Genomic DNA, 13,523 nt, shown 5'->3' with positions numbered 1-13,523 from the left:
GGGCACGTACAGGAACCGGTCGATGTTCCTGTCTCTCTCTCTCCCTTTCTCTTTCACTAAAATAGATAAATAAAAATTTTAATAGTAAATAAAAGCAGTGATTTTCTGTCTGTGTTGGACCGTTGTCCCTTGTGATAGTAAAGGATAAGGGTTGACCTGCGTACTGCGTCTGCTGGATTCTTTTTTTTTTTTTTTTTATATTCATTTTTTTTTTTTTATAATTTTATTTTTTTTAATGGGGTGACATCAATAAATCAGGATACATATATTCAAAGATAACAAGTCCAGGTTATCTTGTCGTTCAATTATGTTGCATACCCACCACCCAAAGTCAGATTGTCCTCTGTCACCTTCTATCTTGTTTTCTTTGTGCCCCTCCCCACCCCCTATCCCTCTCCCATTCCCCCCTCCCCCCCCCTAACCACCACACTCTTGTAAATGTCTCTTAGTTTCACTATTATGTCCCACCTACGTATGGAATAATACAGTTCCTGTTTTTTTCTGATTTACTTATTTCGCTTCGTATCATGTTATCAAGATCCCACCATTTTGCTGTAAATGTTCCGATGTCATCATTTCTTATGGCTGAGTAGTATTCCATAGTGTATATGTGCCACATCTTCTTTATCCAGTCATCTATTGATGGGCTTTTTGGTTGTTTCCATGTCCTGGCCACTGTGAACAATGCTGCAATAAACATGGGGCTGCATGTGTCTTTATGTATCAATGTTTCTGAGTTTTTGGGATATATACCCAGTAGAGGGATTGCTGGGTCATAAGGTAGTTCTATTTTCAGTTTTTTGAGGAACCACCATACTTTCTTCCATAATGGTTGTACTACTTTACATTCCCACCAACAGTGTATGAGGGTTCCTTTTTCTCCACAGCCTCTCCAACATTTGCTGTTACCTGACTTGCTAATAACAGCTAATCGAACAGGTGTGAGGTGGTATCTCATTGCCGTTTTGATTTGCATTTCTCTAATAGCTAAAGAAGATGAGCATCTTTTCATATATCTGTTGGCCATTTGTATTTCTTCCTGGGAGAAGTGTCTATTCATATCCTCTTCCCATTTTTTTATTGGATTGTTTGTTTGTTTGTTGTTGAGTTTTATGAGTTCTTTGTATATTTTGGATATTAGGCCCTTATCTGAGCTGTCGTTTGAAAAAATCATTTCCCATTTAGTTGGCTTTCTGTTTATTTTGTTATCAGTTTCTCTTGCTGAGCAAAAACTTCTTAGTCTGATGTAGTCCCATTCATTAATTTTTGCCTTCACTTCTCTTGCCATTGGGGTCAAATTCATAAAATGCTCTTTAAAACCCAGGTCCCTGAGTTGAGTACCTATGTCTTCTTCTATGTACTTAATTGTTTCAGGTCTTATGTTTAGATCTTTGATCCATTTTGAGTTAATTTTTGTACAGGGGGAGAGACTGTAGTCCAGTTTCATTCTTTTGCATGTGGCTTTCCAGTTTTCCCAGCACCATTTATTGAAGAGGCTTTCTTTTCTCCATTGTGTGTTGTTGGCCCCTTTATCAAAAATTATTTGACTATATATATGTGGTTTTATTTCTGGACTTTCTATTCTGTTCCATTGGTCTGAGTGTCTATTTTTCTGCCAATACCATGCTGTTTTGATTGTCGTGGCCCTATAATAGAGTTTGAAGTCAGGTATTGAAATGCCCCCAGCTTCATTCTTTTTCTTTAGGATTGCTTTGGCTATTCGGGGTTTTTTATAGTTCCATATAAATCTGATGTTTTTTGCTCTATTTCTTTAAAAAATGTCATTGGAAGTTTGATGGGAATTGCATTAAATTTGTATATTGCTTTGGGTAATATAGCCATCTTGATTATATTTATTCTTCCTAGCCAAGAACAAGGTATATTCTTCCATCTCATTATATCTTTTTCGATTTCCCTTAACAATGGTTTATAGTTTTCATTATATAAGTCCTTTACATTCTTTGTTATGTTTATTCCTAAGTATTTTATTTTTTTTGTTGCAATCGTGAAGGGGATTGTTCTTTTGAGTTCCTTCTCAGTTGTTTCATTGTTGGCATATAGAAAGGCTATTGACTTCTGTATGTTAATTTTGTATCCTGCGACCTTACTGTATTGGCTTATTGTTTCTAGTAGTCTTTTTGTGGATTCTTTGGGGTTTTCGATGTATAGTATTATATCATCTGCAAAAAGTGATACCTTTACTTCTTCTTTTCCGATATGGATGCCTTTTATTTCTTTGTCTTGTCTGATTGCTCTGGCTAGAACCTCTAGTACCACATTAAATAAGAGTGGAGAGAGTGGACAACCCTGTCTTGTTCCTGATTTAAGGGGGAAAGCCTTCAGTTTAGTGCCATTTAATATGATGTTAGCTGATGGTTTATCATATATGGCCTTTATCATGTTGAGATATTTTCCTTCTATACCCATTTTGTTGAGAGTCTTAAACATAAAATTGTGTTGTATTTTATCGAAAGCCTTTTCTGCGTCTATTGATAAGATCATGTGGTTTTTGTTCTTTGTTTTGTTGATATGGTGTATTACATTAACCGTTTTACGTATGTTGAACCATCCTTGAGATTCTGGGATGAATCCCACTTGATCATGATGTATTATTTTTTTAATATGTTGTTGTATTCGATTTGGTAGTATTTTGTTTAGTATTTTAGCATCTGTATTCATTAGAGATATTGGTCTGTAGTTTTCTTTTTTTGTGCCATCCTTGCCTGGTTTTGGTATGAGGGTTATGTTGGCCTCATAAAATGTGTTTGGAAGTATTGCTTCTTCTTCAATTTTTTGGAAGACTTTGAGTAGAATAGGAACCAAGTCTTCTTTGAATGTTTGATAAAATTCGCTGGTATAGCCGTCAGGGCCTGGACTTTTATTTTTGGGGAGGTTTTTAATGGTTTTTTCTATTTCTTCTCTACTGATAGGTCTGTTTAGGCTTTCTGCTTCTTCTTGACTCAGTCTAGGAAGGTTGTATTTTTCTAGGAATTTATCCATTTCTTCTAGGTTGTTGAATTTAGTGGCATAAAGTTTTTCATAGTATTCTACAATAATTCTTTGTATATCTACTGTGTCCGTGGTGATTTCTCCTCTTTCATTTTGGATTTTGTTTATATGAGTTCTTTCTCTTTTTTCCTTGGTAAGTCTTGCCAAGGGTTTGTCAATTTTGTTGATCTTTTCAAAGAACCAGCTCCTTGTTCTATTAATTTTTTCTATAGTTTTTCTGTTCTCTAATTCATTTATTTCTGCTCTGATTTTTATTATCTCCTTTCTTCGGCTGGTTTTGGGTTGTCTTTGTTCTTCTTTTTCTAGTTCCTTAAGGTGGGAAGTTAAGTGGTTCACTTGGGCTCTCTCTTGTTTGTTCATATATACCTGAAGTGATATGAACTTCCCTCTTATCACTGCTTTTGCTGCATCCCATAGATTCTGATATGTCGTATTGTCATTTTCATTAGTCTGTATATATCTTTTGATCTCTGCACTTATTTCTTCTTTGACCCATTCATTTTTTAAAAGTATGTTGTTTAGTTTCCACATTTTTGTGGGATTTTTTTCCTCTTTTTTGCAGTTGAATTCTAGTTTCAAGGCTTTATGATCAGAAAATATGCTTGGTACAACTTCAATTTTTCTGAATTTGCTGATGTTGTTTTTGTGGCCCAACATATGGTCAGTTCTTGAGAATGATCCATGTACACTGGAGAAAAATGTATACTCAGTCACTTTGGGATGAAATGTCCTGTAGATGTCTATCATATCCAGGTGCTCTAGTGTTTTGTTTAAGGCCACTATGTCTTTGTTGATTCTCTGTTTGGATGACCGATCTAGAGCCGTCAGCGGTGTATTGAGGTCTCCAAGTATGATTGTGTTTTTGTCAGTTTTTGTTTTAAGATCAATAAGTAGCTGTCTTATATATTTTGGTGCTCCTTGGTTTGGTGCATATATATTAAGAATTGTTATGTCTTCTTGATTCAGTGTCCCCTTAGCCATTATGAAATGGCCATTTTTGTCTCTGAGTACTTTTCCTGTCTTGTAGTCAGCATTATCCGATATGAGTATTGCTACACCTGCTTTTTTTTGGATGTTATTTGCTTGGAGTATTGTTTTCCAGCCTTTCACTTTGAATTTGTTTTTATCCTTGTTACTTAGATGAGTTTCCTGTAGGCAGCATACAGTTGGATTTTCTTTTTTAATCCATTCTGCTACTCTGTGCCTTTTTATTGGTGAGTTTAATCCGTTTACATTTAGTGTAATTATTGATACTTGTGGGTTCCCTATTGCCATTTTATATCTTGCTTTCTGTTAGTTTTGTGTCTTGTTTGATCCTTCTCTTTTGTTTTTCTATCTTTTGTTTTTATTTGGTTGTATTCCATACATCTTTCCACTGTTGCTATCTTTTTTATCTCATGTGCTTCTGTGGTGGTTTTTTCAATGGTGGTTACCTTTGAATAATGAAAAGGGTCCCTACCCTGTTCATTGTAGCAAACTATTTTGTGAGTACTTTTGCACTCCATCGTCCTTTGCTACTGTTAATCTCCATCTTCTCCCCCTCTTTCTTTTTGTTGTTGTCACAGTTTAAATTTGCTTTTATTGTGTTCTTCTTGGAGCTTTTACTTGTGGCTCTGTTTTTTTTTTGTTCTTTGTATCTGATTGGAGAACCCCCTTTAGTAATTCCTGGAGTGGGGGTTTTCTGATGATAAATTCCCTCATCTTTTCTGTATCTGTGAATGTTTTTATTTCTCCTTCATATTTGAAGGATAGTCTGCTGGATTCTTAAGCCCAGTCACAGTGTAAACTAAACCTTCCTACTGTCCGAATCTTTCCCGCCCGCCTGGTTTTAGGCTACTCCTGGGGCCAGGGGTTGGATGGGTGAGAGGATACACTACAGCAGGCACTTAAAGTTATTTTTCTTTCTGCCCTTCACATTTTCTGCTGTTAGCGCCTAGAGGAAAGTTTACGAGATAAAAACTTTTGTATATTTGTGAAATGCTTCAAATAAAATATGCAAAGATAGTTTCTTTTAAAAATTTAAGTTGTTTCTGTATGCAGACGACAAGAGCTTAAAATAGGTATTTTTTACTTCCCTCCTACATTTTCACCGTCAGTAAAACTGCTGAAGAAGACTTTTTTTTATTTTTATTTTTTTGCAGTAAATATATTCATAGACTGTAAAAACCATTGCAGCAAGTCCTTACACAGTGTCGGAAAATCATGTATGCATACATCCAAATTTACAAAATACCAATTATAGAATGATGGTTCTGATTACAGACAGATTTTTTTTTCTGCAAAAGAAATCACAAGACTCCTTTGGAATTTTTCTTTTCTCCCTTAAAATAAAATTCAATTTTGAATGAACTTAGACATAATGTATAAACATATGTATAAAGTGAAGAAGTTGCACTTAATGAAAACATTCTCCAACACCACATTTTAAAATTTTTGTTGGGTGGAAACTCTCTAATATAAAATTAAAATAAACCAAATTTTTCTTTATTGAAAAGAGTGATAGTCTAACCTGTGGTGGTGCAGTGAATAAAGCATCAACCTGGAGCACTGAGGTCACCAGTTCGAAACGCTGGGTTTGTCTGGTCAAGGCACATATGGGAGTTGATGCTTACTGCTCCTCCCCCCTTCTCTCTCTCTTTCTCTCTCTCTTTCTCCTCTCTCTCCTCTCTCTCCCTAAAAGTGAGTTTTTAAAAAAATTAGAAAAGAGTGATATATCAGCCCAAGCTATCTACAAGGCACTCTAAAATTATGAATTGAAATTTTTACTTGTATCATTTAAACAATCAGAAGTTCATCAAAAACAACTCTAACCAAAAATCATTCCATATATTTATCATAAATGAAAAAGTACCCATCATTTAGCACTTATATGATAGGCACTGTGCTTATAAGAAATTTTTAGATTGTCAGAGTTATTCGTCTGGTACTTAATGATGCTTTTGCACACTTTATCCCATTAGATATCACCCCAGCTCTTATGTGTATAGTATTATAATAATCTACATTTTTCAACTAAGAAAAGTTGGATGCAGAGAGAACAAATAGTCTCCATTTCTCAGCTCATACGTTTATAACTACAAACAATACCTAGCTTTGTTTCAGTCTAACGCCTTAGCTCTTATTTACTATGGAATGGTGTTCTGCTCCCAAAATAATGTGGTTAACAAATATGTATTGATCATCCACAATGTGCCAGGCACTGTTCTAGTAATGTGGATATACATCTATATTAGGTTATGATTTAAGTGCTAAAAATAAAAATTAAGTGAAATAAGGTAAGAGTGAAAGGGCATTGTGCTATTTGCTATAGGTTAATGAGAGAAAGCCCCTCCGATGAAACAGAATCTGAGCATAGAGTTAAATAAAATGAAGGAGCTAGCCCTGCAGAAACCAGGGAAAAGAACTTTGCAGACAAAAGATACAGCGTATGCTGAGACAGGAGTGTACTGGTGGGACATAGGTGAAAGGGAGGTTCAAAAAACATCCAGGTGCCTAATGTGGCTTTTGGAGTAAGTAAAGGGAAGAGTGGTAGGAAGAGGTCAGAGAGAAATGATAAAGACTTTGAATTTTATTCTGAGTGAGATGGGAAGCCACTGGGGGGAAATGTGTAGAAGACTGACAGATTCTTTGTTGTACTTCCCAGATACTCCCTGTTGTCTGAGAGTGCTTTGGGCTGACTGGTTACAATTCCTTCATGGTCTGTCTCAGCTGCAGAGGGATACCTTGCTTGAGGTTATGATCTTCACAGGACAGACCACATTCCTGATTGATTGATAAGGGAGCGTAAAGGCCTGGTTATCTTAGCCCATTTTGAAACAACTGAGAAGGGTCATTTCAAACATTCTATCAATAGTTTGAAAGTCTAACATGTCGTTGACCAAGCCTGTCACTGGGCCTGCATAACCTCCTGACATCTATCTGTCCAATACAGACCCTCTCCTCCTTTCCACATATGTTAATCTCAAGGCCATGCCTTTAAAAAGTTCTGCATGCTAAGTTCTACCTCAGTCAGCTTCCAGGGAAACCCCATCTGTGACAAATGACATGGTATTATGTTTAGGCTGCAGAAGGATCTCTCTGGCTGCTGTGTGAAGAAGGGCTAAAATGGAAACAGAAAGATTTGTTAAAAGGCACTACAGGCCTGACCTGTGGTGGTGCAGTGGATAAAGCGTCGACCTGGAAATGCTGAGGTCGCTGGTTCGAAACCCTGGGCTTGCCTGGTCAAGGCACATATGGGAGTTGATGCTTCCAGCTCCTTCCCCCTTCTCTCTCTCTGTCCTCTGTCTCTTTCCTCTCTAAAAATGAATAAATAAAATTTAAAAAAAAAAAAAAAAAGGCACTACAGTGGTCCAGATGGAAGATGAGACAGTTGCTTGAGCTAGAAAGGCCGCACAGGAGGAGATAACCTAGAATCAGATTCCAGATATATGTAAGAGCCAAGCCAACAGGATTTATTAATAAATTGACCTAAGGGAGATTAGGATAACTCCAAAGTTTTTTGGCCTAAGCAATTTCAGATTACATTTGCCATTTACCAAGGAAGGGATGATGTGGAGGTGAAAAGTTCAATTTGGAACATGTTAAGTTTAATATGCCTATTATTCAACCAAATGGAGATGTCAAATGGGCAGTTACACACATGAATCTGGACTTCATAGATGAGATATTTTCTGTAGATATAAATTTTGCCATAATCAGCTTAAAGCTGCCATTTAAAACCACAAGACTGAATGAGATGATCTAGTAATGAAGGTTTATAGAGAAGCTTGTTGTGTGCCTTTAGTTAGGGGTGAGAAAGATGAGGAGGATCCAACAAAGGAGACTAAGAAGGACAGGTCCAGAAGATAGGAAAGAGAGATCTGAGAGTACAAATAAAGAGTTTAAGGACAGAGTGATCAGTTATGGCATACGCTGCTGATAGTGTTGAGTTTGATGAAAACTGAGCACTGCCTGACCAGGCTGTGGCGCAGTGGATAGAGCATCGGACTGGGACGTGGAGGACCCAGGTTCGAGACCCTGAGGTTGCCAGTTTAAGCACGGGCTCATCTGGTTTGAGCAAAAGCTCACCAACTTGGACCCAAGATCTCTGGCTTAAGCAAGGGGTTACTCGGTCTGCTGAAGGCCCACAATCAAGACACATATGAGAAAGCAATCAATGAACAACAAAGGTGTCCCAACGAGAAACTGATGATTCATGCTTCTCATCTAAAACAACAACAAAAAAAGCCCTGAACACTAATACTGGATTTAAAGGCCACTTTAGCAAGAACTGATTCTATGACTTAATGTCAATCCTCATAAAAAACCAGTGAGGAAGGTAATATCTTCTACATTTTAAAAGAGAAGGACATTTTATTTGGAATATAAGGACAAAGCATTTGGTCACAAGTTTGCATTTGTTTGTAAGATTCTAGAAACAAGGATGATTGAACAGAGTTCTTCTTACTCAAAAGCCCATCCTCTTTGCACCACATCACTCTAGAGAGGATGGGTGGACTTGTTGGTTGCAGATTGATAACTGCAGTCTTTGCTAATAATACTGTAATACTAACATGTCTGCAGTAGCATTGGGTACTAATGTACTGATTCTTTTCTCTTACTCTATCCAGCTCAACCCAACATTTCGAAGAAGAGGAACCAAGGTCCACAGAAGTAAATTGATTTTGCCTCCCAGTGTCACATCGCTCATAACATATAGTAAAATAGAACAAGTGCTAAATATTGTGTTAAGTCAGTATTTAGTGCTTATTCTACTTCACTATATGGTTTTCCAAAAAGTTCTTTAAAGACAAAATTTCTTTATACGTAGCTAGCCTAGATGCAGAAGGATTGAGAGAGGCACCGCTCTGTCAGGCTTAGAGTCCTAAAAGAGGAGAAAGAAGAGGCAAAGGTCAGGCCAGAGGGAGAATGCAGCGTTCCATACATGGAGGAGGCATTGCTTATGCTGGGACATGATTGATAAAGAGAGAGCACATCCTTACAGGGCTAAGGGGCCCTTTAAAAGACTCAGGAGTAATAGATACTGTTAATTATGTTACTAAAATTCTAGGATATTAAAATACTAGAGAGTGTATTGTTAAATTTAAAAGAGTAATTTTAGCCTGACCAGGTGGTGGCGCAGTGGATAGAGTGTAGACCTGGGATGCTGAACACCCAGGCTCAAACCATGAGGCCGCCAGCTTGAGCGTGGGTTCATTGGCTTGAGCGCAGGCTCACCAGCATAAGCACAAGGTCACCCCATGGTCGCTTCCTCCCTTCCAAGTACTAACCAGGCCCGACCCTGCTTAGCTTCCGAGATCAGACGAGATCAGGCGCGTTCAGGGTGGTATGGCCATAGACCCATGGTCGCTTCCTTGAGCCCAAGATTGCTTGCTTGAACAAGGGTCACTGGCTTAGCTGGAGCCGCCCCCCAGTCAAGGCACATATATGTCTATGAGAAAGCAGTCAATGAACAACTAAGTTGCCACAACTATGAATTAATGTTTCTCATCTCTCTCTCTTCCTGTCTGTCTGTCCCTGTTGGTCCCCCTCTCTCTCTATCTCTCTGTCTCTCTCCCCCCCAAAACAAAATAATAAATAAATAAAGACCCTAAATATTTAAAGATTTGGACTTAATACAAATATATTGATAAATAAATGTTTAACAATAAAGAGAGTAAGGCATATTAGATTGGTAAACTTGGGGGAAAGTGCAAATATCACAAATCTTTCAGTGATGAAATCTTAGAAAGTGGAGTACAAGAGTAGTGAACTAAAGTCAGAGAAAAAAGGTTCTATTACTAGCTTTTTTGTATTTTGTTAATTTTCAATTAAAAAATTTACCCCAGCTCTAAAACTATAATGCTTTAGTTTGACAATAACAACAAATAAGGAGAAACTGTACATGACTATTTTTATGAAGAGACTGGGAAAGGTGATGTGCTGTTTTATAGTTGTACTTTTCCCGTACCCTTTTGCAATTATAAAGCATTTGTTTACTAATCAATTACTGTATGTTAAGGTAGCGGTCTTGGAAAAAAAGCAAAAGCACATGTTGGTTTTATTTGATGTAAATGTTTTAGGTTTCTAAAAACAAGTCAAGGTACCTGGCTTCCTTTCAATATACTTTTACATGGATACACACTAATTAGTCTGAAAGAAAACTCTGGTGCATAAGAAAAAACAAGTGACATTTAACTTCAAAGCAAAATATGCAGAAATCATTGATGTGTTAAATTGCTTGAATGTTAAAGGAAGCATTATTATTATTCTAGCTCTAGTCATTATCACTTACACTACTGAATTTAGTGCCTCATATTGCACCTTATATACAATGAAACCTTGAAGTTTCCAAAAAAGTTGTAAAATATCAAATTGTGGAGGAAATAAATTTTCTTATTGGTTATGTAATTCTTTTAAAAATTCTTTATTATGGTCTGACCAGGCGGTGGCACAGTGGATAGAACATCAAACTGGGACTCAGAGGACCCAGGTTTGAAACCCAGAGGTAGCCAGCTTGAGTGCGGGCCCACCAGCTTGAGTGCAGGGTCACAGACATGACCTCATGGTCAATGGCTTGAAACCCGAAGTTGCAGGTTTGAGCCCAAGGTCACTGGCTTCAGCAAGGGGTCACTTGCTCTGCTGGATCCCCCTGTTAAGGCATATGTGAGAAAGCAATCAATGAACAACTAAGGTGCTGCAACGATGAATTGATGCTTCCCATCTCTTTCCTTCTTGTCTGTCTGTCCCTATCTGTATCTCTCTCTGTCTGTCTCTGTCATTAAAAAAAAATTCATCATGATGTTTTAGATTTGATTTCAAATTATGAGAGGAGTGTATAAATTGAACAGAAATACCTTTATATTGATAAATATTGATGCTGGGAGGGGGGGTACATGTTTGAAAATTTGAAAATGTCCACTATTGAAAAGTGAACAGAAAAATAAAATAAATAAAAACAAATTAAATTTTATCAGAATATACCTTTGTGATCTCCTGAAAGTGGCCAATCTGTTGAGAATTTAAACATTTTAAAATGTTTGTTTATTGAAGGTAAGAAAAAAGTAAAGAAAGGAAAGGAAGCAAACAAAAAAAGAAATTACCTAGCTAGACATCCTGAAAGAGGGAGGGAGAGAGAAAGACTAGCCAAATAACTATGCCCAATATTATTCAATACTTTGGGAAAAATAACTCAAGAACTTTTTGTAATATACTATGGATCTTTCTCTCTTTCTTTCTTTTTCTTTCTCTCTCTTTCTTTCTTTCTTTCTCATGAGAGAGACAGAGAAAGGGGCAAATAGGGACAGGCAGACAGGAAGGGAGAGATATGAGAAGCATCAATTCTTCATTGTGGCACCTTCGTTGTTCATTGATTGCGTTTTCTTATGTGCCTTGATGGGGGAGGGGCTACAGCAGAGGGAGTGACCCCTTGCTCAAGCCAGAGACCTTGAAGTTTCGAACCTGGGTCCTCTGTATCCCAGGCCGATGCTCTATCCACTGTGCCACTGCCAGGTCAGGCTTTTTAAAATTACTTTCTTACTTTTATATTTCTACTTTAAAGAGTAGGGATGCCTAAGAAGTATGTTCTCATCATTTATTTTATGTGTTAAATATGTTACTAGTCTTTAAACTTGAGCCAGACTACTTACATTGTTTTTTTAAAAGTTTTTTTATATCACTGTACAGTATTACATTAAAAATGTCTAGAGTTTGCAAGTTTTTCTACCATCAAAGATCAGCACTGCATGGAATTTTATGGTTATTATTTTACAAAAAGAGAGAAACAATGTAATTTCATTGTGCATGTGTGCACAAACTCACGTTCATCTATGTGTGTATATGGCTATTAATGACTCTAGCTTGAAAGCTGTAGAGTCACACAACATGTGCTCATCTCCATGGTAACCATTTCTAAGATAAATGCATTTCTGAACAATGGTCCCAAAATAGTCTGTTACCCATTTTTGTAGATTTCCATTTTAGCAGCAAAAAATAAATTTGAAAAACCTTAATCTATTTCTTAACCAATAAAATGAGAGATGACCAACATCTATCCAGACCTGCCTGCAGAGAAACTATGGTAAAGTTCAGTGAAAATTTCTATAATAAACTCAAGATTTCCTTCCATCTGATTTTTCTCTTCTGGATTATCTATATTTATTGCTTCTGCAACTTTTTGGCTTCCTACATTTTATCATCTATCCCTTCTGAGATTTCATGGTTATAAAGTGAAGAGAAAGAAATTATCTCACAGGTTTCTTCTAGCTCTAAAGTTTTATAATTTTATGATTTTTCTACTCAACTTGAACCATTATGAGAACACGAGGTTGGGAGATAAAATAATTGAAACTTAAGCCAGGCAATCTTTCCCCTTACTAGGTTAGATAAAATAAAGTTTTAAAACTATTTGTCATAATGACTGGATTGCCATTCCTATAAATTCCAAATACATTAGTCTTTTTTTTTTCCTCATTAAAGTTGGCTACTTAAGCCTCTAGAATATCCCCAATTTTGTAAAATGAGGACAAATTGAAAGGGGTTCTTACACTGGGGAAATCCTTTCTGTACTTTTGAAGATGCTCATTTTGTACATCGTTTCTGTTGGAGTTTCAATGTCAGAATCCTCCAAGGGATCAATTGGGAAAGCATGACCCTCCTGTGGGCTGGGCCAGAACATCTTTCAATGGAGAGCATGGTAAAAAGCAGGGCTGATTCTAAAAAACTCAGCTCTTTTTAGTTCTTGTAAAGTGGAAAACTGGTTCTTCGGATGTTAGTATCTTTACTGCTCTCCTGATCAAAATAACCTCCAGCGCCATTAAATTCTTCATACTCTAAGATTTACAAGGATACAGAAGAGGCTCTTTCCTTAAATGTATTCAGAGACAGCTGAGGCTGATTTGTGATACTCGGAGCAATCCTTACTTTAGACCCAAATCCTTTAAAATTCCTTTAAAATTGTTTCCTGTTTTAAGAGTGTCTCATATTCTCTCACCGCATACCTGACTGCTGACAAGTCTTTCTGCTCTGCTCTCTTTACTGAGGGGAAACTTCCTTTTTCTCTTATCTAGGCATTGGTTCTCCTAACACTCACCCTGCCCAGACCAAGACTATTCACTATTATTCTTGTCCCAATCCCAGGCTCACTCCCAAATAAATTGAACCCTTTTTTAGTCTTCCCCCTCAGTACAAGGCTGCCTATCAAATTAATCCATATCTGTAAAAGACAAGGGAAGACTGGAGAATCTGCATCTACATTTTGGATATAAGTACATTTTGAAAGTAGCTCTTTGCAGTCAGAGACTTGAAAAGCATAGAGCAGCACCACAGAATGCTTGCAAAAGGGATGGTTTTGGCAATGGTCTCTTTCCATAAAGGAGAAGGTATAACTTTGCGGGTGTCACAGAGAACACAATCCCATGGAAACCTCATTTTGGTTCCCACAGGTTAGTGAATTTTGTGCTTTAAAAGTCCAGCTCTATAAGTCATTGTCCACAGGCCAGGTGGGGCTTGAAACTACTGTGCCAGCCTTGTCCTGA

Source organism: Saccopteryx leptura, chromosome 7 (assembly GCF_036850995.1).
Source record: "Saccopteryx leptura isolate mSacLep1 chromosome 7, mSacLep1_pri_phased_curated, whole genome shotgun sequence".
NCBI lineage: Eukaryota > Metazoa > Chordata > Mammalia > Chiroptera > Emballonuridae > Saccopteryx > Saccopteryx leptura.
Note: the sequence above shows the minus strand (reverse complement) of the source record.